This window comes from Ischnura elegans, chromosome X (assembly GCF_921293095.1).
Source record: "Ischnura elegans chromosome X, ioIscEleg1.1, whole genome shotgun sequence".
Classification (NCBI taxonomy): domain Eukaryota; kingdom Metazoa; phylum Arthropoda; class Insecta; order Odonata; family Coenagrionidae; genus Ischnura; species Ischnura elegans.
This window is the reverse complement of record NC_060259.1, coordinates 39,463,926-39,490,321: the sequence shown is the minus strand read 5'-3', so window position 1 is coordinate 39,490,321 and position 26,396 is coordinate 39,463,926. Positions and strand designations below refer to the sequence as shown.

At 40.7% G+C, this 26,396-nt stretch overlaps 1 protein-coding gene across 1 annotated transcript in view; it reads right to left on the bottom strand.

Annotated features, from left to right (window-relative positions):
• Nucleotides 1-24,180, bottom strand: part of LOC124170725 — a 247,196-nt gene extending 223,016 nt beyond the window's left edge. The window contains exon 1 of the mRNA XM_046549617.1: nucleotides 23,830-24,180. The gene's annotated coding sequence lies outside the window, so the exon portion shown is untranslated. The remainder of the gene's footprint in view (nucleotides 1-23,829) is intronic.
• Between the last annotated feature and the right edge of the window lie 2,216 nt (nucleotides 24,181-26,396).

The window sequence follows — 26,396 nt, the reverse complement described above, 5'->3', positions numbered from 1 at the left end:
GTCACCAAACCGAAGTACGCCGACGTTTAATTAACGTCTTAATGCCATTTGTAACACAAGCAGACTACATATACACAATCGGAAAAGAAGGATATAAAAATTAACATAAAATCACGGGCAAACGCCATGGGCTAACAGGGGCGGTCAATGGTTGTTGCTTTTGGGCGGTTCATAGGTCTTCGCGGCCTTGGTAATATGCAATTCCTCCTGCTCTGCCGCACTGCCATGAAGCATTGTGAGTCTGGAATTCTTTGGCTCCAATTACCGAATGAATGATCTGGCACCAATATGTGAATGTTTTGGGCGATTACATCCATCCGTCTGCCAAATTTATTCAAGGCCAATTTGATGGAATTTATCCGAATCCATCAACCGACCAAGTGTTCACTGATGAGATATTATGCAATCAGTAATTATCCGCGCAGCAAGCTGACGCATCATAAGTTTGAACTTAAACGACGATGGTAGAGAGTGGTACATTGGCCCACCATTCACGCGAGGACGGCGGAAACGCGTAAAATCGAAGTCCAGCAGACACGGAGGAGAATTTCAAAATATACAACCAACACCAACATTTAAAGATAAGTATATAATTCAAATGGAGTCAACCATAGGTAACAATAACCCCATGTGTTACAGTATATAAAAAATAAATCAACTAAGTTCATCGATAAATAAACGAGGGAAAATAAATTAATAGTACGTTCTTCTACATAAGTGTGTAAAGCCTTTTGGATGCTGAGGAGCGTGGTAGCATAATGGAAAGATAGCAAATCGGTCTCAGGTTCGAAGTCGCGCACCCCCAATAAAAATCTTGGCTGAGAAAAGTGGTGCAGGGAAAGGAGCCTTGAATGAGCTTTTTTGCCGAGCAGAGATTAGGCTCTGGTGAACAAAACCAACCTTCAGGTTGGAGGACTGGTAGAGTGCTTCACTTAATACTCCACACTGGGATTCTCTGAAGCACTGATTCAGTCATTAAGAGCAATGAGGATTATCGCCGTGAGTGGTGGTTGGCTGAAACAGAGGGGAAAGGGGCGGAAGTGCACAAGGCCAGCGGCGGAAGAGCATCACTTCCGGCGGCGGATAGCCCCCGGGGGCGGAACGAACGAGACCCAAGGCGCCCGCCCCTGGCGACACCAGCGGCGGAGAGCCTCCACTCACCCGGAGACGAAGGGACCGAATGAAATATAACACTTAACCCCACGAGCGGATCAATAATACAAGCAAAAGCAATACAAGAATATTATTTAAGGCATCCTGAGAGAGTAAGATGCAAAAGGGGTATTAACACTGAAATTACAAAATTTTAAACTTTTAATTGTCAAGACCCGTCTGCCGCAAATCATCCTCTTCTGCGGAAGACTTTCCCGGAAAAATTGGTCGTACTAGTTTCCTTTAGACCTTTAAAGATGGGCAGCGTCACTCTGGTAGTCAAAGGAAATGGTTAGGCTCATGTTAGGGAAAAAATATTTACCCTGTGCCAAAATCCCATGAGATAGCTCGCTCGTGATGCAGGACTTGAAGGACCACTTTGGCACTTCCTGATACGAAGGAAATAAACCCATTACGGTGCGAAACCACCATTATTTTACAAAGAAGTTAAAGATGGCGGATAGAAGGTGAATAGCGATCACGAATGATCAGGTTGCGACTATCCAGCCAGCGAAATTCTAGTATACGCTGGTGCATGCGCCATGAGCAGCGTGAGGAATTAGGTAGGAGGATTAATAATAATGAGACAAAAATCATGCGACTTTTTTAGTCTCACGAGCAAGGATCATCACTGTAAACATAAAAGTGGATGGCCATTCGATATGGCAGTTATAGTAAAGTAATCACTAGGGAATCACATCATAGGAAAACGGTCAAGGCAGCAAGGGAACAAAAATTAATAGAATAGAGTTTCCAAACAAGGAGTTTTCAGCAAGACACCTAAAAGGCGTGAGATGTTAGAGCAACACTCGTCAACATGCGCCAGAATGTAGAAAACGGTCGACGTTGTACTGAAGTTCCATGAAAAGACGGATTCCTATCCCTATGTTTGCTGCTTGTGCCTGTCGCAGGGACTGTCATCCATCACGTGAATTTGTTTCAAGTTTCAATGGCCGTAATTATTTTGTTGAATTTGTAGCATGTATTCCAGTTTAAAAATATTTAACGAGGCCAAAACTCTACCTTCATTTAATCGTTTATCTGGGTAATATGAAAGCTACTTAAGTGCTACTATTTCCGAAAATTCCAAAGATATCCTCTCCCATTTTCTCCGGCGATTGATTATCACGTAATCAAGAGTAATTTTGGTGCTGATATTGCTAATCATGACAAGACTTAGACGCAGCGAAGATTTCCGGAGTCTAGCGATAATAACATCCTTACTGTGAATCTCAAATGGAGACGTATTCAACATGCATTCGTGCAATCATACGAATTCATCATAGAAACCTTTTTAGACTGTTGTCTACTCCTCAATTGAAGCCACCATACTCTGACGCTAGTTTGAGAAAAAATTTTCTTCCTTGAAATGAAGGCCATGATGCCAGGGACGAAGGGTGGGTGAAGTTGATGAGGGCAATTTCTGGGTTGACCTGAACTCCAACTGCTCTGCTCTCATTATCAAGGCCCACGATAATGACAGCAGAATATTCAAAGGATACATTTACAATGCAAATCCATACATATTTCACCGACCAAAACGACATGGCTTCACCGTTAGTTTCAAGGCAAGAACGCAAAGTCTTGCAAATGACACTTTAGCAGCCTAAACCCGGCCAACAAAATAGATAGCGCGACAGTGTAAGACCTAACTTTGTTGAACACGTAATAAATCCAAGCAGAGCATCCACAAGACTTTAATTAGAAGTTGCAAAACAGAATCAATGCCTTTCGTTATTGAAATTTGTCTCAGCCGATTCGCAGCTGGAATCATAAACTCAGTCCCACCATTTTCAAATTAACTCGCGCAAGCACACATGCATACAGTACTTCAAAACGCAGGGAAGTTTTTTGAGAATGTACCTACGGGAAAGGTCAAACAAGAGTCATGTAGCTACTAAACAATTTGCGACTTACGTAGACACTCCCGGGACACGTCTAACTGCTAATGAAGGAATGTGACTAACTGCAGAAAAAAGTAGCTTTTAATGCAATATTGAGACAATTACAGCCAAAAAATTGCAAATTGTTATATTCCCATTAAGCCATAAGCTATTTTTCTAAAAAACGACGAAATTTCCAGACTGCACGGTTGCATGTGACTTCATTTCGGTGCAATACTCGCGAAAAAAAATTTAACAAAATAGTTGAGCATCATCACGTGGGTACCAAACGAAAACATCAGGAAATAAATGGAAAATTACAATGGAAAGAAACAAACCAGAAGTTTAAGAGTATATCATAGGGAAATGAAAAATATGTTTGTATCAAAGATAAATGGAAACTACGTTTGATTATTTAATAACTATTAAATATTCAAGATATTCCTTTGGCAGAATTACCAGGGGGAGCCCTAACATTTGCTGCGAAACACATCCCGTTCAAAATATTGACGTAGATTACCCGTAAAACTTAAGTCATCTCATCACAAGAGGGGGTAATACATCATTCGCGCACGACTGTAAGGAAAAAATTCATGCCCTAACATTCAATACGCATCGCGCGAATGATAAGGTCAACATTTTTACCGAAAACGGGTCAATCACATGCATCTCTAGAATCAAGGTCAAGCAATGCGCACCATTCCGCACTGCTAAAACCTCCTGACACCATTCGATCACACGACGAAAACCGAACCTGAATTTAAGAATAAAGAATTTCACGCGTCCCACTGCCATAAAAGAGTACGAAAAACTGCGAATGTGAGAAATGGAAAAGACACAATGACCCCACCGGCTGATGGCTACCCAAATGATGTAAATACGATAACCACCTAACGGTATGTACCAAAGATCAATTACGCGATTCAACGGGTGAGTAGAAATTTGAGTCTCCTTACGTCAGAGGAAATGGTGGTATTTAAATTCTTTCTAAATCTAAATTCTTTCACATATAGAAAGTGAGAACTGTGCTGATGCGAATCAGTTACCCCAGAAACAGAGGAATATCGCACAGCAATGTTTCCTCTTCAAGCATTTGCTCCAGGCACTAGAAGATAACGTTCCTCGACTATCTGTGCTAACGACATTCATTTTTTATACCTCAAAATTGCACACATTTCTCACCCATAAACAGGACAGTGAGTAATTTTCATAACGCTTCATTAGAAAAAGAAATACACTAAATATGACTTCGTGCCCGAAAAGGTATATAGTCAGTAAAATTATAATTTAATAATATAAGAGCAAATTAAACATATGCAATCATTCTTACACATAATCATACACTAATATTACGCCTATATACCAGATTTATATGCTATATCTGAACATTTATTTCTGACTTAAATTACAAGAAGGTATACTTTAAAATGTTGATAAATTCACTGAATCCAATGCTATTAATATCATACATATTCCGCATTCATGGGCGTACCCAGCGAGGGGCAGCTTATCCCCCTCCCCCTAGAAACAAACATCGCAATAGGCTTTAAGAAAAATTAGGACTGGATTGAAACGAAAGTTTTCAGCAAATTTTCTTTAAACCCACGAAAAACGATTGTGGCATAAGACATGTAACTAATTTTGAAAGCCAATAAACCGCTGTTATAGTTTTCTTAAAATATTGGTTTCATTCACCTTTTCCAAGCATAAATGTCACAACTTGAACAACCATGGCTTGCTCCCACCCTCCCCCCCTAGTTTTGATCCTGGGTACGTCCGTGTCGGCATGCATTAAATGCTGATTAATTAAGTTTACTGTGAAAATGTACGTGTTTTTTTAAAATGGATGTTAAATGAATAATTATTGAAGGTGATTTCGAAAATCAGATCTGGATGGGGCAATCGAGACTCGAAGAAACACTTAAATGCGCGCCATAGACTCATTAATTACCGATTAAAATACATACACGAGCACAAAGCCATGGGCCGGAGAATTTTTGTGCATTCCTTGCAACCGCTTTTTTTATCGCAACCGCGATGTCTCTCAGCTTCCGGCTTACTCGACGGAAGGGTATATTCGCACTAGAGATACCGTGGTTTCCAAAAGTTTCTTCACAAATTCAGCGGCGCCACTTCTGCCCTCAGAGAAACTCAGCTTAACTTACTGCCATTATCATTGCAGTAGGAAGGAAACTCGAACAACATTCCCATTTCTCGCAATTTTGTTATTGATGCATCATTTAAGTGCAATTTCTGCGGGATATTTGCAATGTTTAATGCCACATGGATTGTGCAGATCATGCTAGAAAATAAATACACCTCCAGAACTTCATTTTATTTTCTCTCATAAATTGATTGATCCATCGAATTATATTTTCATACAATTAACGCTGTAGCCTTATGATGAGAGTCTACGAACGCAAAATATATAAATGATCTGTCAGCAATGCCACTGCAAATGATGCCGCACAAATTGATTGTCACTAAATAAAAATTCAGTTTGATTTGGTGACACTAGAAGACTGGTTCGTTCCCGAGCATGACTTAAGAAATCACATAACGAGGCACTTCTTAAATCATTGAGGGAGTTAGCACAGTGGTAAAGCAGCGGAGTTTCCATTGCAATTATAAGAATGAGGTTAGAACTTATCCGAGGGAACATTTTTACAATGACACAAAATCTCAGTGATATATTTTTATTATCCACTTTAATGTATAAACTCCACTGCTTCCGTTATAAGATTTGTACAGCGAAAATTCTTTTTGTTTTCGGCGGAAATCGTTATATATTTGTTTCAAAACCTCATTTCACGAAGAAAAGGGGAAAAAATTTCAGGCAGGCATTCTTCTGCATCAAGTCCTCTTTCGTATTACCCGAAACCTCAGGGAAGATTGCGACTTTATTCCGCGCTGCTTGTCGCTGTAAACAATAGACAACATGAGATTCGCTCGTTTCTGGCGCTCCTTTGCCTTATTATTGTGCAGCTTAATATCAGTTCATTTATTTTCTATTGGCAAATGGAATTTTTCTTTCTATTATCCAAATTGCAGAAAGTGCGCAATAAACTCATCTATCCTGAGCTCGCAGCGTATTGAATCGTCCTTATAGCCACCAAAATGCTATAAATATTGAGGTATGCTTCGATATGGTATGGTATTTGGTGTATGCGACCCACAGCTGGGTCGCATACTCCAAATCCATCCATACTGGATCCGTTATCGCCTAAATGGAAGGGCATGGAAGGACGGATGGAGAAAAACCCGGCGTCGGCGTTAACGTGATTACGCCTCAACGTCCGATCCGACGTACGTAGTGTTGCGTTTGAAATGCCCACCACACAACATTCAAGCAGGGATCGGGCAGCCTCTGAAAATTCTCTACCACCACCAGTATTTGAACCTGAGCCATTTCTCTGAGGAGCAGAAATGGCGCCGCTCAATTTGTGAAGAAACTTTTGGAAAGCACTCTACATCCTATTACCACTCATAACAGCTCACGTCTACGGAGAAAAATGAGCAGGGACCAAAATTATGAAACAAAACTAGTAAAACAGCAAAATATGCATCTCATTGAGCCAAGGGCGGATTCAGCATCAAATTTGGGAGAAGGAGAAATGACCTGGGTCCGGGGAGTATGTAATACTACCTTCGAGAGAGGGACGATCTCCTGATTATTGTTTTGCAGGGAGTGCTACACCATACGATAAGTACAACTAAAATTTGTCTCACGTTTGCGGATTGTAACCATGCAGTTGCATATACACTCCTTTTACTCCTTCACAAGGATAAAAAACAACTATTTCATTAATAAAAATTAAAAATTTTAGATAAAATTTGGGGTGGGATCATGCCCCCTGTGAACCCACCCTGAATCCTCCACAGCGTTGAGCCTTGTGATTGCGCCACATCCCTTACCTCTTACTTTGTCTATTTCAATTTGCAGTCAACTTGAGTCGTCACTAAGGGTTAATTATCTTCAAATTTAATGTCAGAAGTAAATTCAATGCAGCACTACCGCGATCTTACTACCACATCTAATCGAAACTAAAAATGAAGCCTAGATTCGTAAGCAATTCTATCAGATTTCATGGCTGAGGGAGTAACATTATGGAATTCTATTTCAAATGCAATCAATAAGATCTAGTGAATTTATATTATTTATATGCCTAAGTTGTAATGAACCTAGAGTTCAATTAGAATTTATATAAAGACTAAATGAGACTATGCTGAAATCAATGGGAAATTAAAATTTATATAAATTGCATTCAACTGCAATCGAATTACACCTCAAATTCTATTTATAAGCCCATTCGCTCAAAATGCACAAATCCGCTTACGAATTACAAAGAAAGACCTTAGTCTGACAGCTTTATCGGTGAGGAAAGATGGCATTTGAAAGTTGCGAGTGGTTTTGCGAACTCCCGAGGCAGCCCCGACTTCACGTCTAAATGGCACTTACTTAGTCTGTCCCGAATCCGACTTAATTGCTTCCTTTCCCACGTCTCCTCACTCATCAATCCTTCAACCACTTCCCCTTTTCCAACACCCTAGCGCTTGAATTTAATCACACGTGTGGTCGTGGGTTCAAATCTCTCATGGGAGACAATTACCAAAGTTATACACAGCCAGACTTACTGTCTCTCTAAGGTGATATGTAACATGGAAAATTGTCTTTCGCATGACACCGACATAAGGATTACAGCCTTGGGCTCAAATTTGTGGAAGTTTAAGACATGAATGAATGTTTATTATGCTCTCGGATAACCTATTAAGGCCTGTTTACACGGTACATAACACGCACGAATTGATGTCTAAATGTAAAAACGCGAGAATGAACGCCAAAATGCACCGTGTGACCACCCAAATTGTGCGAATGCATGCACAGATAATAGAACCTGTTCTAATTTGGTTCATGCATTCGTACGTGTTCCGTTCCGGTCCTCAAAAGTCATTCATGCAATTAAACATTAACTCGAACGTGTTAATTCATCGTGTAAACAGGCCTTTAGAGCCGAGAAAATAAAATAAATATCATATTCGGCTCTGAAAACAAATATCATTTTGACAAAATATTCCACATCAGCGATGCAAAAAAATAAAAGGTATTCATTATGATGAACAGTTGGTCACAATTCAACCTTTAATGCGACCCGCCTGGGTTTCATTATAACAGAGTTATAATTACTCATGTTCTGATTGCGTAACGTCCTTAATTTGTCCACCACCCTTTGGAGTCAGCCCGAGTCAACACTAATGGTTGACGGTCTTTCAACTTATGCCAGAAGTAAATTCAATTAATCAAATCCGCCATTTCCTGCAGCATCCAATGGAAAATGAATTTAATCCATAGACTGGCAATTTTTCACAAAAGAAGTTCAGTTAAATTACCAGGTTCGAAAAAGTTATTTCCATCGTCAGTTTACGCTATCCCTAAGCACCTCGTTCAAAAACTCAATAGCAAGTGGCGGATTTGAAAGTGGGGGAGAGGCTGGGTGGGAGAGGTTTGAAAGGTAAAGCACATTCAAAGGGGTACTCCGAGATGATGTCACCTGAAGATGTCGAAATAGTATAGAAACCGGTAGTAATGAAACATTTTTACGGGCAACTACCAGTTTGTCGCTTCAATGATTCAGACTTCCACCAGATTTAATTAGAAAATACTCTCCGAAATCGTTAGTTGTTTTGAAATCTACGTGGACACATAATGAAATATAGATTGAAACGAAGAAATTTTCATCGTGAACCCATGTTAAACTTCGATTATGTACGCAAACGGACGCCCCTTACTAAGTATCACCAAGTAAGTTTCCGTCCCAACATAAGCCCGGATAATGGACTTCACCCTATTTGCATCTTCATCAGAGGATCTTACTCCAGAAACGGGTTGGAGTTATTACTATCGTGTTCAGCGCGAACCTGATTTAAGTGGTCAAGGGCAATCTCCTAAAATAAATGTGATAATAGAACCAGCATTTTTCCCCAGAAACGCATCTATATTTTCACGATCAATGATCGTGTTTCCCGCACTTCCATGACTCAAGAAATGTAACACCATAAGCAGAAAGCACCATCTAACGCACTAACTTCGATTCTAAGAGATGCCGATACACAGGAGTAGAATTTCTCGTTGGAGAGCGATGGAAGGTTGCTATGGCTCTGCCCATGTCGGGAGCCGCTTCCCAGAGAGGCAAAGGAGCGGCCAAGCGTTGCGCTGCGGGCGACCTACTAGCCATCCACAAGTGTGCTATGGAAAGACCCTGCCACTCAGGGAGGTAAGGGAGGCAAGCTCGGGTTTGCATGGCTAAAAACACAGATTTTCCGAACGTGCTATGATCGAATACAGCATCACGAGCGAAATGCCCTGAGGATCAAACGAAAAGCCGTTGCCAGGAAATTTTTGGGTCGGGTCCCCTAAGGAAGGGGGTACATTTCGGAGCGGTCCAGTAGTAGAAGGGATAACCAATAATTTCGGGGAGGGGTTAGAACTCCTAGGCTCTTCACACTCGTGCGTTTCACCTCCTCGTTAACAAGCAAAATTAAGAAAGAGAAAATGAGGGCCAATACATAATTACTTACTACTCTGTAACATACATTTATTTGCATTTATTATTATATAAAATACATCACTAATTAATACTCTGTTAGTACTTTTTTCCAGCTATTTGAGATGAACTTTGGCACATTTTCATGTAACCAGAGTAGTTGGTCACCAATTACAGCAAACAATTGTTAAAACCTAAAAATGCCCTTGATTTTTTCGCTATTCTTAAGGCTTGCTTAGTTTGTTTGACAAACCAAATCCTTGCTTATTCTATGCAACAACCAATAGCTAGAAAAATGTCAATACAAGTACCATCATCAGAGCCTGCATAAAAACGCCAATTTTCAAATGAGATTTCCAGATAATTGTCGGCTTGCGGTCATGAGAGATCAGGACATATTTTGGAACTTTCAAGGGAATGATACAGAGACCAATTTCATCATCAAATTGACGATATACCATCTCGTGCGCCCCCGATACATGTGATCAGAGGGAATGATAGGATATTAAAATATATCGAGGCACAGGAAAAGATACTGGCTGCAACATTTCAGAATTAAATGGCAGAATAAGATGCAAAATATTTCCATCGAGGCATAACAGCTTGAAATAAGAACTAGCACATATTATGATATTAAAAATGAGGTTGTTTACCGGCAGTGAATATCGACAGCCTTCCAAGTAGGCATTTTCACTAACAGCCAAAGGTACCCGGCATCGCCTTCAGCATAAATCATACCAACACATACCCTATCCTTTTAAGTACCCTTTGGCAGCTTCTACATAGCAAAGGAGCTCCACACTGCCAAATTTCTAAACAGAGAAAGAATATGGACGAGTGTAGACCGCATGAAAGAGCCCCAAATAAAATCCTAAACACTTCGAAATCTGATGCAATGTTGATCAGGCACTGCTATGAGAATTAAGACAGAACCACCATTGTCTACACCTTGGTTGTGTTGAGAAATTTCGCCTTTAACCAATTTCCTAGGCAATTGAGTTGAAAACAAGCAGTCTGCTGATGAGGTCAATGACTACTTCAAACCGTTTTGGTCATTATTCCCGCTCCGACCTCTGCAACAATTTTTTCCTTATGTGGGCGTAACAACAGCATTTGAAATTATGTTAACATAAATGGCTCCGTTTCCTTCCGCTTCATGGCTTATCCATCGCCGTCTGCTGTCTCCTTGGAATATAAACATAAGCTTTGGGTTTGGCGATTTACATGCAATCCTGCATGCCCATTCACTTATTGTCATCGAGTGGCGGCAGGGATAAGATATCAACCGTTCTCCTATATATTTACGAATATATTATATTGCACACTTTTGAGGTGATTTGACTTCAATATGACATTTATTAGAGCCCTTTAATGCTCGGAGGAAAAACGAATTCCAATACTTATCGATAAGGGGTAATATCTCTCTCATGTTGTCGTTTCTCTTGGACCAAGATATCAAGGGCGGTAGTGAGATGATGATAATAGCGTCACAAAACGTTTGATCTTAATTGTCCAAGCCCATCACGCAGGATCCGAATCTCTATTGGCTCCCACTTTAATTAATGTTAAAGCTAACTCTTGAATTTCAAGGGTATCTGCTCGCTCGTGGCAGTTTTTCACGAATCGCGCCGCTTTCCTTTGCTTTTCGTCCAGATCACAGCACTCTATCTCAATTTTCACGCCCAAAATAGTCGTCCCCTCAAGCTCACAAAAAACCTACTTCAGTTCAAGGGCACATGCTCTTCTTTGGGCGACGAGAGACGACTAGCGCTGCCGTCTGCTAGCGGCACGATAATTAAACAGCATATTATGAGCACAAAAGAATTAGAGGGATCGCACCTACTTTGTTAATTTTCGGGTGCTTTTGTAATCTCGGAATGGATCGCTTCCGGCCTGCCTCCCGAGGCGAAAGTTGTGACCGTACTTCCGTCTGCGCGGAAGGGTAAGGAAGGGGGGGGAGCTATTTCCTTGTGGGGGGCAGGGGAAAGGATTAGCGGGGGCGAGGGGCAGTGAGCATGCGCGGAGCGGGGGTGGCTCTCCCCTCGGCGGACACAAGGGGTTCACGAAGAAAGAAGCAAGCTGTGGCCGGGTGGAAGGAGTTTTCAGAGCGGCGAACAGGATCCGCGCCAAGTGGGATTAAGCTGACTGGAGCGTTTGCAAGTGAAAAAGTCTCGCGGATGTAGGTGCGCGATTAAGCGATCTGAAGCATATACAATGTGCGTAATCTATTTTTTTAAACGGATGATCCAGTTTATATAAATCAAGCGTTCAGGCATCACTTGATGAAACCACATATACATAGTGCGAAATGACTAACTTTATAATGATCCACAAAACTTTGTTATTCCGAACCTGGGTTTACACTAATAGATAGTCATTATCAACGTATTACCTTTATGATGACTATCTAGTAATTGAAACCCAGGTCCGAAACGGTAAAGTTTTTTTGGAAAATTACAAAGTGAGTTATTTCGCATAATATCCTATTCTTATATTTATAATTTTACAATTATTCTCATGTTTAAGCCGCCCGCGGTACTATTGTCATGTTTCAGCGACATTTATTTCATAATAACGTTGAAAAAAGTACCGTCAAGTGTCTAGATACTTTACATCGTGATTTCCTTGTTATAACGAAAATTATACCAGACTTTTTTTGTAAAAATGACGTAAATATTCAGGCAGTAATCAACAATTTGCATATCATAAGAAAAATGCTGCTATAAGAGAAACTAAATGATTATCACAAAAACAAATACAATTTCCACAAATTAGTCCCCAGAAAGCCTATTTTTGAGGCCACCAATCGATGCACAACGAGGTGATCATATTCAGAAACTTTGATGAAAATGGCATTTACTTTGTTTCTCGCGCCAACCTTACAAGGACCGTTTTACGTTTCTTTGTACATATCTGCATAAACTTCGCACATCAAGTAAATCCGTGATATCCTATGATTAAAGTGAAAATAAATGTCATAATATCTATAAGGTCACCAAATAAACTTTTTTTCGACCTCACGACCAAGAAAAGAGTCAATTTATGTTTAAAAGTAAATGAAGTTATAAAATGCAACTCCATTGCATATTCGATTGCTGTGAGATGCGTCCCAACGCGTCTGTCTGTCCTCCTGATCCACATGGACCAGGTACATAATTTGAGGTCGGGCCTAATAACATGGGCTCTCGGCTCGCCATTCGTCTTTATTCCTGAATGATTATTCCTTCAAGACTCACGATACCATTAGGACAAACATATTAGTCCCTTCTCAATAATTAACTTCAGATCAAATTTCAGAGAACCTCCCGAGGCAAAATGTCCATTTTTGAGAGGCAGGAAAATGTGAACGAAGATATATTTTCTGAAATTTTTAAAATAATTGAGTATGATTAAAAAAAGGAATACTTCAGGAAAAATGGCAATATACATCCGCTAGAATTGGGGGTAGTGCGTACTAAAATTGTGATTAACCATCCTCATGCACAACTCGGACCAGGGGCCGTATTCTGTAACTCCAAACCGATCGGTGCGGCACCGATTCGTCGGGTGCGACGTCACACCGACTCCCGGTAAGAAGTCGTGCGATGCTGTACGAACCCGGTCGGTGCGGCACCGACGAGAGGACGGGAGATCGACGGTAGCCGTACCGACAGCAAAAAGGTGTCGGTACGGCCACCGACTAGTGGGTTTCATGAACTCCCCGGTGCGCATTGTACGTTTTATTTTGTTTTTACCTCATCACCAAATAAATAATGAGGTTTTCTGCAATGTTATCTTTTTCTGCCCCTTCGAATACGCCTCTAAAATTCACTGTGTCATCATCTATATTGATTACCTTGACAGAAATATAAGATAATGGTTAATAAAAATGAGGTTTGCTAACATATAATGACTTTCTCTCATTTATGTTACCACTTTCACTCGCTTGTAATAGGCTTTATTTCTCTCTATCATGATTTATTTGCTCCTTTGACATAAAAAAAGATATTTTTGACTAAATATGAGTTTTGCCGCAATGTTATCACTTTATATCACTCTGAATAGGCGACTGTTATTTCACTCCATCATCAATTTGGCGTTTCTCTCGGCATAGAAATAAGATCTTTTTATTTAAGTATGAAGTTTGCCACAACGGTATCAGTTTCTTTCATTTGTAACGGGCAACTATATTTCATTTCATCGTCAGCCATTGATTCCCTTGACGATAAAAGAAGATATTTGTTAATAAGTATGAGGTTTACCGCAATATTATCATTTTCTCTCACTAGGAATGCGCAACTTATACATATGTATTTCACCCAATCACAATTTATTTACTTCCTCGTCATTACACTTCTTTTAATTACACCCAGCTCCATATTTTTATAACAATTTCCTAACTTGTTCCTCTAATATGACATTTACATTTGAATCCTACGTTCACGTTCCATGGTATGCTATTTTCGTCTGCTACGGTGCCAATGGCATAACCTTCCGTTGATACCATTATATTACCAAATCATGAATAAATAGCATTATACGGAACCAATATTTACAAAAAGAAACTACGATCTCAAGGATAGTTTCAATAATTCATTCCAGCAACAAATCTCCATCACATACAAACTTTATTGTGATGTTGTAATATTGTTTCCTTCGATTCTGTAGGTACAGCATTACTACCACACATTATATAAGCATTGTTAATAACTTGTCCAATATCGTTCATCTTAATCTAGCAATAAGTCGTAATTTCCGCAAATAAAAAGATTGAGAATGACGACAACAAACTGTGCCAATGAGTCTTCTCTTGTTTTTACCCTTCTTTCATTGGTGGAGACACGTGAAACTTCGGATATAGTCGGATTTTCCCTGTTTGGGAAGGAGAGGGAACCGTACCGACTGGTTTGAAACCGACGACCTTACAGAATCGCTGAAAGTGTCGTCGTCGGTGCGGAATCCGTTGTCGGTACGGTTAGATGTCCAGTCGGTGGGCTTGAAAGGGAAACCGACCGGTGCGGCACCGACGATATACAGAATACGGCCCCAGGTCAGTTTATGTATGCATTTGTACACATAATTAAAATGGGCATTCAGAGACCGACGATTAACGCCTCAAGCACCTTAATCCAACCCCTGGGAATATGTTGGGATGCGACCAGAATCCCGCAATTTGGCTTCTTCCCACGAGCCCACTCCAATTGATGAGCTATCGCAGGGCGAGGGACAAAGGAAATGCGCAAAATTGCACTCAAATCGACAGGCATGTTCCCAGCGTAGGTGGCGACGGGAAAGTTGGAGAAATAAAGATCTTCTTTAGGATTTACGCACCCATCCATCACTTACAACAAGGCAGAAAACTACTTGGCGTGGAAGAAGAAATAGAGGAAGGCGATAGGCAAATCGTAGGATTATAATACTACGTAAGTAAGTACGGACATTATCTTATCCTCTCGGGCTCCCTTCTAGAAGAGAATCAACGTAGCGTAGAGCACGTTCAACGTTTAGACGCGTTAATTTAACAATCGGTTCTTGTTTAAGCAGCAAGTTGAAATATTTAAGGGGATGTCAAAAACATACGAGATCCTTCTAACAACAGTACCTAGGATGATGATTAAAAAAATCAGCGGAACAGTTTCGAGAACAGAAAAGTTGTAAACACGGTATAATGTAGATGATGACGTTAGGCATCAACAGGTGGATGCACATAAAATCGGCAGTTGGTTTATGTGAAATGCAAAATATATTACCTTCACGCTCGCGGTCAAAGCTATTGTTCCATAAACCCTTTTACCCATTTTGAGCTAATCAATACGGCAGGAGATGTCATTTCAAACGGAAGATTCTTTCATTCGGAGTAGGAGACGATAGTTCAGATAATTTGCGCCACGAAGGAAGGAAAGGCACATTGGAGAGAAACCCGACGTCGTCTTAAGCCTCCTCTAAACAATCGGCACCAAAGAAATCACGGATGTAGTCCACAGGATTCATCCAAAACAAAAGGAAGACAAAATAATACAACACTTGAAGCTCTTCGGAAAGCGAATATCTCATCAAAAGGCTACGTGTTTACGCCGATAAGTTAGCCTCTCGCTGCCATACATGTTTTTCTGAAATACTCTACCCGAACCGAACGATGATAGAGGCACGCGGGAGACACCGACCTCATCAACAACAATAAACTCTCTCGTCAGTTTCAAACCTTTTACTACATCAAAAATGGATTAAATCTTTATTATAAATATAACCCACACGGACTGACCGGTTTCTTTAGGGCGGAAAATAAACAATAACAAAAACAATATGGGAGAGCATGGTGAAGATGTATAATAGACGGGGTACACAATAAAAGCAAATAAAAGAATCGCATATTAGCGCATTTCAACTAAATATTATTGAAGGCGATTTCTAATTATTTCCACAATAAGGTGAGCGACGAGGAAACAGGTTTATCTGCAAGACACTGCCGAGTTAAAGATGCATTGTGAAGCACAAATTCAGGAGGGGGTGCACCAGGTTTTGGTAGAGGGAGCCGTCAACCTTGAGTGGGTTGGCATCTCGGAATAAGATAAGCTTATGCTAACAATGTAGGCTAATAAAATATAGGGTAGCATGCTTGCCTAGTGGGTAAATAACATATTAAGGAACTGCCCCTCTCATAGTGCCAATTCTACGCCCCTGAGGCTTAGTCCGATGAGAGCTCCATCATGGGCATTGTAATCCTAGATGAACCCTTTGAGGATACGTGACTGCATGGAGAAAGGAATTTACTCCCGTACCCTGAATGCGTTGATTCAACACGCCTGTGGGTAGGAGCGGCACTAAAAATACGCGACCACAAAGATCCACCACTGACATTCTGACGCGACATCAAGGCGGATTTCTCGTGACAGCTGTGCACGGCGGCGTGAATACCTGGGATGTCGACAGCATTGCGAGCGCACCCCCAGTGGATGCTGTCGCCGAGTGGACAAGGCCGTTGCCCCGTGAACCGTGGTTGTCCCACGCACGAGACGACCGTGCCGAGAACGCACTCCAGAGGCTGTCGAGTGAAGGCGTTTCCTCGGGTTTTTATGCGAGCGTAAGATAGACGGACAGACTCGACACACCGAGTGGCTTATGAGAAAGTCACAAAGCCTGTTGCGGGGCACATTTTTGCACCTTTCAAGTTGCAGCTTGTTCCAAACCGGGCAAGAAATGATTATTAAGTTAGAACAGGGTCGATTTCGCAGCCTTGCATACATGACTTTTCGCATTCTTTCCTGCAATTCACGGCTTTACATGATGCATTTTGAAATACACGTCCGCAAAGGCATTAGTGAAACTACGGCCCTGTTGCATAACGAGGTGAAGAAAGCGAGGAATATATAATATATACAACCACGAACATGTAAATAGATATGAAATAATATTAACAACAAATTTAACATTCTTAATTTCACTCCAGAACAGCCACCACCATACCAATGAACCAACCCAAAACCAGAGATGCTTACAATTAGAAGTCTATACTCGTAAAGTAGTATACACCATAGAGATACAACCCGACGACACCAATCAGCCATCATGCACCCTGTAACGCAACTTTCCAGAAGTAAGCTAACAAGTATGTTCTCTAAGCACCCGAAAACAGCACATTGCTAAAGGTCCCAATAAAAATTAACAAAGCATAAAAATTAGCAATCTCATCACATGAGGAATCAATTTCGTGGACACTGAAATCAATCGCAGTCTCATTTTCAGTTTAGGTCGACTATATTTCAAATCTATCACTTTAATGGTGACGCCGTTTAACGCCGGCCTCGGTGGCGGCGGGGTAACGTCCTCGCCTGCCAAACAAGGGGTCGCGGGTTCGAGTCCCGCCTGGGTAGGTTTCCCCTGCCCAGGGCATGGTTGTTCGTGTGCGTTTAATTATTAAATTTGTTGAATACCCCGATGTAAAATGGCCAACATGAGCTGTATTCGGTGGTTTGGGAATAAAATAAAAATAAAATAAAATAAATGCACTAACGTTGAAAATTAGCAAGATCCTATTCACTATACTAGAGTTTATCAGGCGTTAATAAAATCAGAAATATCAAGAAAGGAGAGATGCACAAGTGCCTTTTTTCGAGAACGATTAAAGACAGAATTGAGCGCCTCACAATCCAAATTCCCGTTTACTTGATAGCAGAGAATCTACTTAGTTGAGCTCATAATAAATTTCAACAGAAAAACATCCCTATTAGTACCAACAGATCGACATGAAAGTAAGATTCTTGAATACCCTTAGATAAGTGATGCCGGTAGCTTAATGTCTTACTATTTATGTACCGGAATAAATGAGGCATGCTAGGTTAGCGCTAACCTTATGGTACGTACACAATTGAATGCGGTAGAATCTTAAACTGTGCCGAGTTGTGCGTCGCATATCAGGTCGAAATAAAACGCCAAACAACCTAGAGGTAACTCGCACGGATATTGCCGATACAATATGATTAAAATTATATAACACGACAATCGTCGGCAAAAATTCTGAAAGTCGACGTAATACACAAGGGTTCGTTTTCTTCAAACCTGCACTGTATTATATCGAAACCTTTGCCCTGAAATATCTCCTGCCGTATGAACGACCGAAGTCCTGTGCTTTGCGCATAATGGCTGGAAGTTCTCCTCTCCGACGCCGAGGGCCAAACTTAGATTCCTGGCGAAGGCATTCGTTTTACATTTTTGTACTCCAGCCACCATATAGCGCCAGGGGAATATTTCGAGTCCAAGGAGTTTACCATGAAAAATAGGAACTGGTAAAACTTGATCATAAAATATTAATAATAAAAACCGGAATAAACTATTCTCTTTGCAAAAATATTCGGGACGTGTCAGCATTTATTACTACCAAGAAAAATATTAACGTAGTTCTAAGAACATAAGGGAATAGCGAACTCACTAGTATATTTTTAAGGACTTGGGGAGGGCGGCTTCACCAACTTCACTGGCTTTTCTGCATTATTTTATGGCCGACAGAATTTATAACTACAGAAATATTATGGGTCAACAGGCATTTCGTCAGATGAGTAACTACGGAGACATGATGCATACCTCTATATTGCTAGTCAAGGCAGCACAAATGCGTACGGCAGGGATTGATGCAACATAACCCAGTAATGGTATGAAGGACAATAGACATACACAGAGCACCAGATTAGCTTCTCAGACTCACTTATTTATTCATCAGTGGCAAAACACGTTATTATATCAACAAAGTATTGAGAAAACGAGCGTGAATAGTATAGAAGAAGTTTAATTTGATCTCACCTCCGTCAGAGCTCCGATTTAGCATCATGTATTCATTGAATACGATATACTGTTTCTTCGTCCCGATCAATACTCAATCCACCAAGAGCTGATAAAAGTTGTTGTTTGCGAAGGCGGCGTTTAACTATTATATGGCCTTTGGCGAGCGCACTGCAAAACGCGGTTTTGGTGAACATTTTTAGAAAAACCATACACATGAAATGTTATTCAACTGGGAGAAGTTGCAACGAACTCGGCGGGACAAAGACCGCAGGTAAAGATGCTTTGTTTGCAATTCTGCTGAAAAAGCCTCAACGTCTGCCTCTCTAAGCCTCTTATGAGTTTTTCCCCACGACCCTCGCCTATTGGCGTCACACTAGTTCGTCACACTACTTCTAGTTCGTCAATAGCTGAGCGCCGTGAAAAGAAAATGACACTTTGCCAAATTTTGCATCCGAAGCGGTTTCCATCACTGAAAAGTACCACTTCTCTTCGCTGGCAGGCTAACAAGTCTGTGCTCTTGCCAAACAAATCAATAAACATCCAATCAAATACTCCACTGCAAAGGTCTGGTTACACGATACATTAACACGTACGAGTCAATGTCTAAATGTACAAACGCGCGAATGAACACGAAAATGCACCATCTAACCACCCAAATTGTGCGAATGTATGCACAGAAAAAGAGAACCTGTTCTCATTTGGCTCATGCATTCGTACAAAATTCCGGTCCACAAAAATCGTTTGTGCGAACAGACATTAGCTCGTACGCATTAATGTATCGTGTAAACAGTCCTTATGTTGGTTTCACGGCTAAACAACGACTACAAAGAAATAGGTGCATCTCAACTAGGCGTGCACTAAATTATAATCTACCACATGGTTACTGGCGATTATAATTTACATAGTTGAAAGGAATCACAGAACCATAGAAAGAGCGAACATTCATGCCAAAGTTGAATAATAAAACAAATGAAAGAGCGGCAACGGATCAACAGAAAATGGAAAAACTCTCATAAAACTCTTATAGCAACACTGGAATGGTGCTTGTGAAACCACGAAGGTGAAGTGAATGGGTTTTTCAAAGGAAAAAAAATTATACATCAACCTCACAGAACATGCAAATACCTCGCAAGACACGAAAATGTATCTATGGCCAGAAGGGTGGCTGATCTGATTCAAATTTTGGAAAAAAATGGACCACAAAATGCTAGTAGGCACTACATCAAAGCTACTTTGAATTACGACGGGACGCACTTTGCGAAGCGCCTGATGAAAACACTGAATATAAAATGATAAACCGCGAGAAGAAAGATGTGGGTGAGTGTGTGTGACGACGTGCAAATGTGAGACGAGCAAACGGTGTCCCCTTCGAAGAACGCTGACTGTCGCTGTTTTGGCGACAATGAGACATCGCAGAGGTTGCGACGGTTACTACGGCCGTCTCGTATGCGGGGGAAATCACACTCTGATACAGTCATTCTCGCAGTCCAGCGTCTCTCAAACTAATTATCACTTTTTCCCGCCTCTCATACAGTAACAATTGGTGAATTCCTATGTCAATTCTTCTCGGGTTTCCCATCGGTTGTTCTGGTCCATTATACCCAGCCTGATAAATGTTCACGCGCATGATACGCTGGGAAGGAATATAGTACGAATAAGATTGCATCCCTTCAATAAGCAATTCGTTTGCTGCAATTCGTCAGTTAAGATGGTAAAATTTTCATGGTGCACGTACATGTGACTTTATACTAAAATCTTGTAAAATGGCCGAAATACAAATCAGTACAATTTGAGCACATGTCAGGGTATTTTCCTTGTTTTTGTTTGGTGGTTAGACTTCGTACAAAAAAATAGAAAATTTAGATACGAGAGAATATTAATTCTTTCCTTCCGAAAAATGCCTCCAAAAAACACTGACGTTACCAATAATCTCAGAATACGACGACATCGAAGCATTGTTTGTCCTGCATCAGACAGTAAATAAAATTTGATCCATCGTTTGCACTCAAAGCGAAAGGTCGCGAATGGTACCAGAAAGTTATCTTCCCGCAATAGTGCCCTGACCTGCAATAGCACTCATAAGAACAAGCAGTGTTTCATTGGTAGGGCATCAGTGAGCACGCTATACGCGCAATAACCTATCGTGCTCACCCTCACTGGACATTCTATAGCCACTGAAATGTTGGCATTAAAAGATCTGACCCGGTTGGAAACCCGAGATGCATTCATCTTACGTATGATCTTAGGTTTTTTCCGGTGTATCAGTTGCAGAAAAGTTTCTCGGGTTTTCCACCGGTTGATGTCGTCCATGTCTCCCGACGTTTCGATCCGCGACTTGCTGATCATCCTCAGGGATCTTCATTCGGAAGATCCTCTGAGAATGATCAGCAAGTCGCGGATCGAAACGTCGGGAGACATGGACGACATCAACCGGTGGAAAACCCGAGAAACTTTTCTGCAACATTCATCTTATCTTTAACTCCGCATTTAGCTATTTATCACTTGCGTGAGTTCTAACAACATTTTTAAAAACTGAAACGGGAGAAGCAAAGTCATGTTTCATTCTAACCTATGTTCCCGGCTTCACCGCTAATGACCACAAACGAGTGCGTAAACACTGCTCTTGAACTTGAAGAAAACATGTCCCAGCTCAAGCGATGGTGTCAACAGGATGTGACTGCTGAGGAATCTGCTTCTACAGAAGCATGAAACACATGAGAAGGCGTAAGGGGAGAAGCGTCTTCCATTCGCACATGGGTATACACGGGTAAATTGCGCTGCTCAGATGACTGCCGCAACAATGTGTAAGACAACGACTCGCAGTGAACGGCTTCCGGAATACAGGAATGACATTTATTACGGGAAGATGAATGGCATGACATTCACTTAAAGAAAATTCGATTAAGAAGGGTTCGAACAAGGAGGAACGTACTTCATCATAAATGTCAACACTTAAATTGCAAATGAAAAACAGAAAACAATTTATAAAAGCCGCTAGCTGAAAGCTAGGAAAAGTTTTCCACATATTCAAATCAACTAGAGAAGACAAGGTTAATGTTTAATCCTTCGTTAGTTTTAAGGATAGTGCCAGCCAAGCCTCACCTCTAAAACACAAGTGATGTTTTTGCTGTGCGAATAAGAATTGAGTCTAAAACACTTCATTTACGCTAACATATTTAAGTAGGCAACTAGGAAATTAATTTTACAAATATTCCATTTTCACCCAGATGAGTCATTTCATTTAGCAACTTTAAAATATGGAATTGAGTATTGCGAATTCCTCATGCCCACTTGAAGCATACCACCTTCCCTGCAAACTTGTCAGGATCCGCCACTGGTTTAATACTAGAAAACTCCCAAAGCATACACATGAAACATAGGCACAGAGAAACAAAACCACATTCACAAGAGGAGATCACGTTTTCGGAGACATAAACAAGGAAATAGAGGCTGGATGCAGCATTACAATGTTGTCCTCTACCAATCAGGATGAAAAAGGATTGTACAATAAAGATGCATTAGGGTTGATTAGGGAGGTATTCCCATGCTATAGCCGTGGAAGGAAAACTAACTTATACCAATGTATTAAAAACATGCATTCTAAAAGATGTTGGAGAAAAGGAGAGAACTGAAATCAACAGAAAAGTAACTTGAAAGTCAATAACAAAATAATACCACTACAAACGAATTAAAATAAAATCATAATTATACGGGCAAGACGTAAGGGAACTCTGTCTGACAACAGTTATTGTTGGCCAAGAGTTGGGGATCATTTTCGCCTTCACCTCTTCTATAATTACAACTAGTGTGACCGTCTCAGAAGCAAAAAGAAAAACACATAGGTGGCGATACATCTTAAGACTGACGAAACATATGTACAGTGAGGATGGCGAGTGAATAAATACGCCCATGAAATCAGAAGAACAGCAGATATACGAGAAGGCATGGGGCAAATTCTGCAGCAAATCTTGGATTAATTTGAAGCTGGAATGATTTTTGAGTTCAAATGATGTAATTCTGAGGATAAATGCCAACCGATCAGAAAGCGTATCACGACGAGGATGGGATAACAGCGTTTGAATTATGAGCCCTCGGATGCAACAAAACAAGAGAGTATCAAACCGCTTAAGATTTAAAGGAATGATTGAAATTCATTACCCCACGCTACCAGCTGGGGCAATCTTAAAATACATTCCAACATAACGCAGTCGGACAACAAACGCCATCAACAATGCCTGAACATCCTATTCCAAAGTTGATGCCTCCATGAAATTGTATGGCCAAAAATTAAACAATGAAATCAGTATTCCAATGACTCACGAAAGCGTCGAGATACTACATTAGTTTCAACCCGAAAATAACTACACAAAAATCAAGGTTACACGAATGCTTCGGGCTTCATTTATTTTGAAGAACGGCTGTTATCAACACATTGAAAGCAGTCTTGGCCCGAAAAATTATTTTCACAGATGAAAGCAACAAAAGATACCACAATTATTCGAGCAACAACACTATTCTTGCACATGTTGGCCCGTTTGAAGGATGACTGACTACATAGCTCGTATTCCAACCTCTCAATACGAAAATTGCAAGTTACACAAAATCTAGTTTGTACGATGCCTACTATTGTACAAGATCATGCCTTGAATTATTCCTTAAGGGGAGTGATAACAAATTCTGTACTGTGTTCATTCGGTCACCCTGAACAGTTAAAACGTATTTTTTATGCACATATTTGCGATTGAGTGCGACCCGTGCATGGCCCGTGTTTGCAAGCATTAAATCATGCAAATATTCGTTCTTCAAGAGTAAAAAACACAAAATAAGAAGAGGATCACATAGCCAAAATCATAAACAAATCAGAGAAAGAAGTTATTCTCAACAGTTCACCTCACCGTATTCTCTCAAACCCTTATTTCGAAAGAAGTGACGAAATATGATGAAAGCGTAAACATGAATTCAAAACCTTTATGTAATAGATAAAGAAAACAACTCACCACGGACTCCCCGAAGACACCAGTGGCTGCAACCTGTTACACACCTAGCTCTTCAAACTTCACGTTCTTCAAAACACAACACAAAAAATAGCACTTGGGGGAATTTCACGGGCTCACTGTTTACCCTCTCAACATCAAGGGAAACGGAACAACCAACAGCTAACTTGGTCACTTCAACACATCAGCAAAGGATGTTTGCAGCGCGCAGCCAGCCAACATGATCACTCTCACGAAGCGAAGCATCGGACGTTTAGGAAGTCAGGCGCGTGGAGTCGGCACTGGTCATCCGACCCGCAGTCAACAACTACCATGCTGCTCCAACGGGTCCCTGAGCAACACTGCTTGCAATCGGCAGTCCCGCGAGCCCGATGGCGGCCTCTCTCTCCTTTCCCTTCCCAAACCCTTCAAAACCTTCCCCTCCTGCTGGTTTCGCTTCCCCTCCCACCGGTTCCTCCTCCCCATCCGCTGGCGCTTGTCTCCCCTCCCCCTCTTCTAGTCACTCGCTCCGACCTTACGGCCTGACCTCGGCTCCCAGCAGTCGGCTGGCGAGCGTGCCGCTGGCGAGGTCTGCGATCGAGCACCGGAACTCGCTTGGGGTTGTGTTGTTTGCCGATTGGAGCGCGTATACTCCATAGCTTCAATTCCTTTATCCAAGGAAGCTATGGTTTGTGGTCGACAGAGCACTAAAATCTGTTTTTTTCCTTTTACAACTGTTCTTCGCTTCCAATGCTTGTGATATATTCAGGATGACGTAATAAGCGACGAGTCATGAATATACGGGGGTGGATGACGTGATATCGCGGCATCAGCCTCTCCATCACTCCTCTGTCGTTCCAAATAGTTTTGAGACGAATCAGTGAAGATCTAGTGTGAGTAAAACCAAGGCCAGTTCTGGAAAAATTAGTCTCCTGGCCGTGAGGACATTACATCTAGCTAGCTATTCTTGCAATTAATATTCAGTAAATCCATTAAGCAACACGAAGCACCTAATGACTGGAAAATCGCTAATGTAACGCCAATATTCAAAAAGATGAGACAAGGATCAGCCATCTAATTACAGACCGATATCTTTAACGTCCATCTCATGCCAAGTCCTCGAACAGATCGTAGTCAGCTCAGTATTGAAACACTAGACGCGCAAAACTTGTTAATAAGAACTCAACATGGATTCAGGAAAAGTAGATCATACGAAACCCAGTTAGCGCTTTCGCCCACGATATTTTAATCTCCGGAGAAGACAGCATTCCAGTAGACGCGATTTTTCTTGATTTCAGAAAATCATTTGATAAAGTTCCCCACGGAAAATTAATAATAAAACTGAAATCTTGTGGTCTAGATAAATATAATTATAATTATTTTTCTCTTCTATTCTTGACCTTGTTTAACACATTTTATAATATCTCTTGGAGTTTAGGTCAATGTAGAACAAGTTATAGCCAACGTTTCGATTTATTTTAAATCATCATCAGGGCTATGAAATAAAAAACATGAGCAATATAAAATACAAAGATAACAACGATATACAATATTTTTACATAAAAAGAATAATAATTTAAATAATTTTTTGTCTTGTTTTACATTGACCTAAACTCCAAGAAATATTATAAAATCTAGATAAAGATGTCATTTCCTGGATAAGAGAACTTTTGAGCGACGGCGTCCAAAGAGTAGTATTAGACGGTGCAGTCTCCAACGAGATTAAAGTCACTTCTGGCGTCCCTCAGGGTAATGTCATAGGCCCACTCCTCTTCCTTCTTTATATAAACGACATTGGCGAAGTAGTACACAGTAAGTTACGATTATTTGCAGACGACGCTGTAGTTTACAGAGAAATCCATTCCAGCAACGATAGTAATGAACTAACGAATGACCTTGCTGCTATCCATGCGTGGTGCGATGCATGGCAATTATTAAATTCGAAAAAAATGCGTCGTAATGAATTTCTGGAAGTCCCTACAACGTAGCTATATAATTCGGAGCACCCAATTAAAGGCAGTTGAATCCGTGAAATATCTAGGAGTTAGACTCAATAATAATCTATCGTGGTATAAACATATTCGGGAAATAATCGGTCAAGCTAATCCTAAAATGGGTTTTGTTAACAGAATATTGGGAAAGTGAGACGACATAGTGAGAGAAATTAGCTACTTCTCCCTCGTTAGACCCCTTTTAGAATACGCTGCCAGTGTTTGGAACCCTCATGAAATAGGCTTAAAAACAGTGTTAGAACGCGTGCAAAGAAGAGCTGCCAGATACGTGAAAAATCGTTTCGATAGCCTTGTTAGTGTAAGTGATCTGTTAGATAAACTCGGATGGGAATCTGTCAGATCTTAGATTGAAAAATAGACTAAACCTTCTAGATAAATTCAAGAGCAGTGTCTTCTCTAACGAAGTTAACAATACCTTACGAACGCCGACATACTACGGTAGATCAGATCATACAAATAAAATAAGTGAGATGGACTGAAGAACAGACAGATTCAGAATGTCTTTTTTTCCACGATCAATAAGAGATTATAACGGCAGCAACAGAACTCAAAATATATTAGATGATTTGTAGTGTAGCC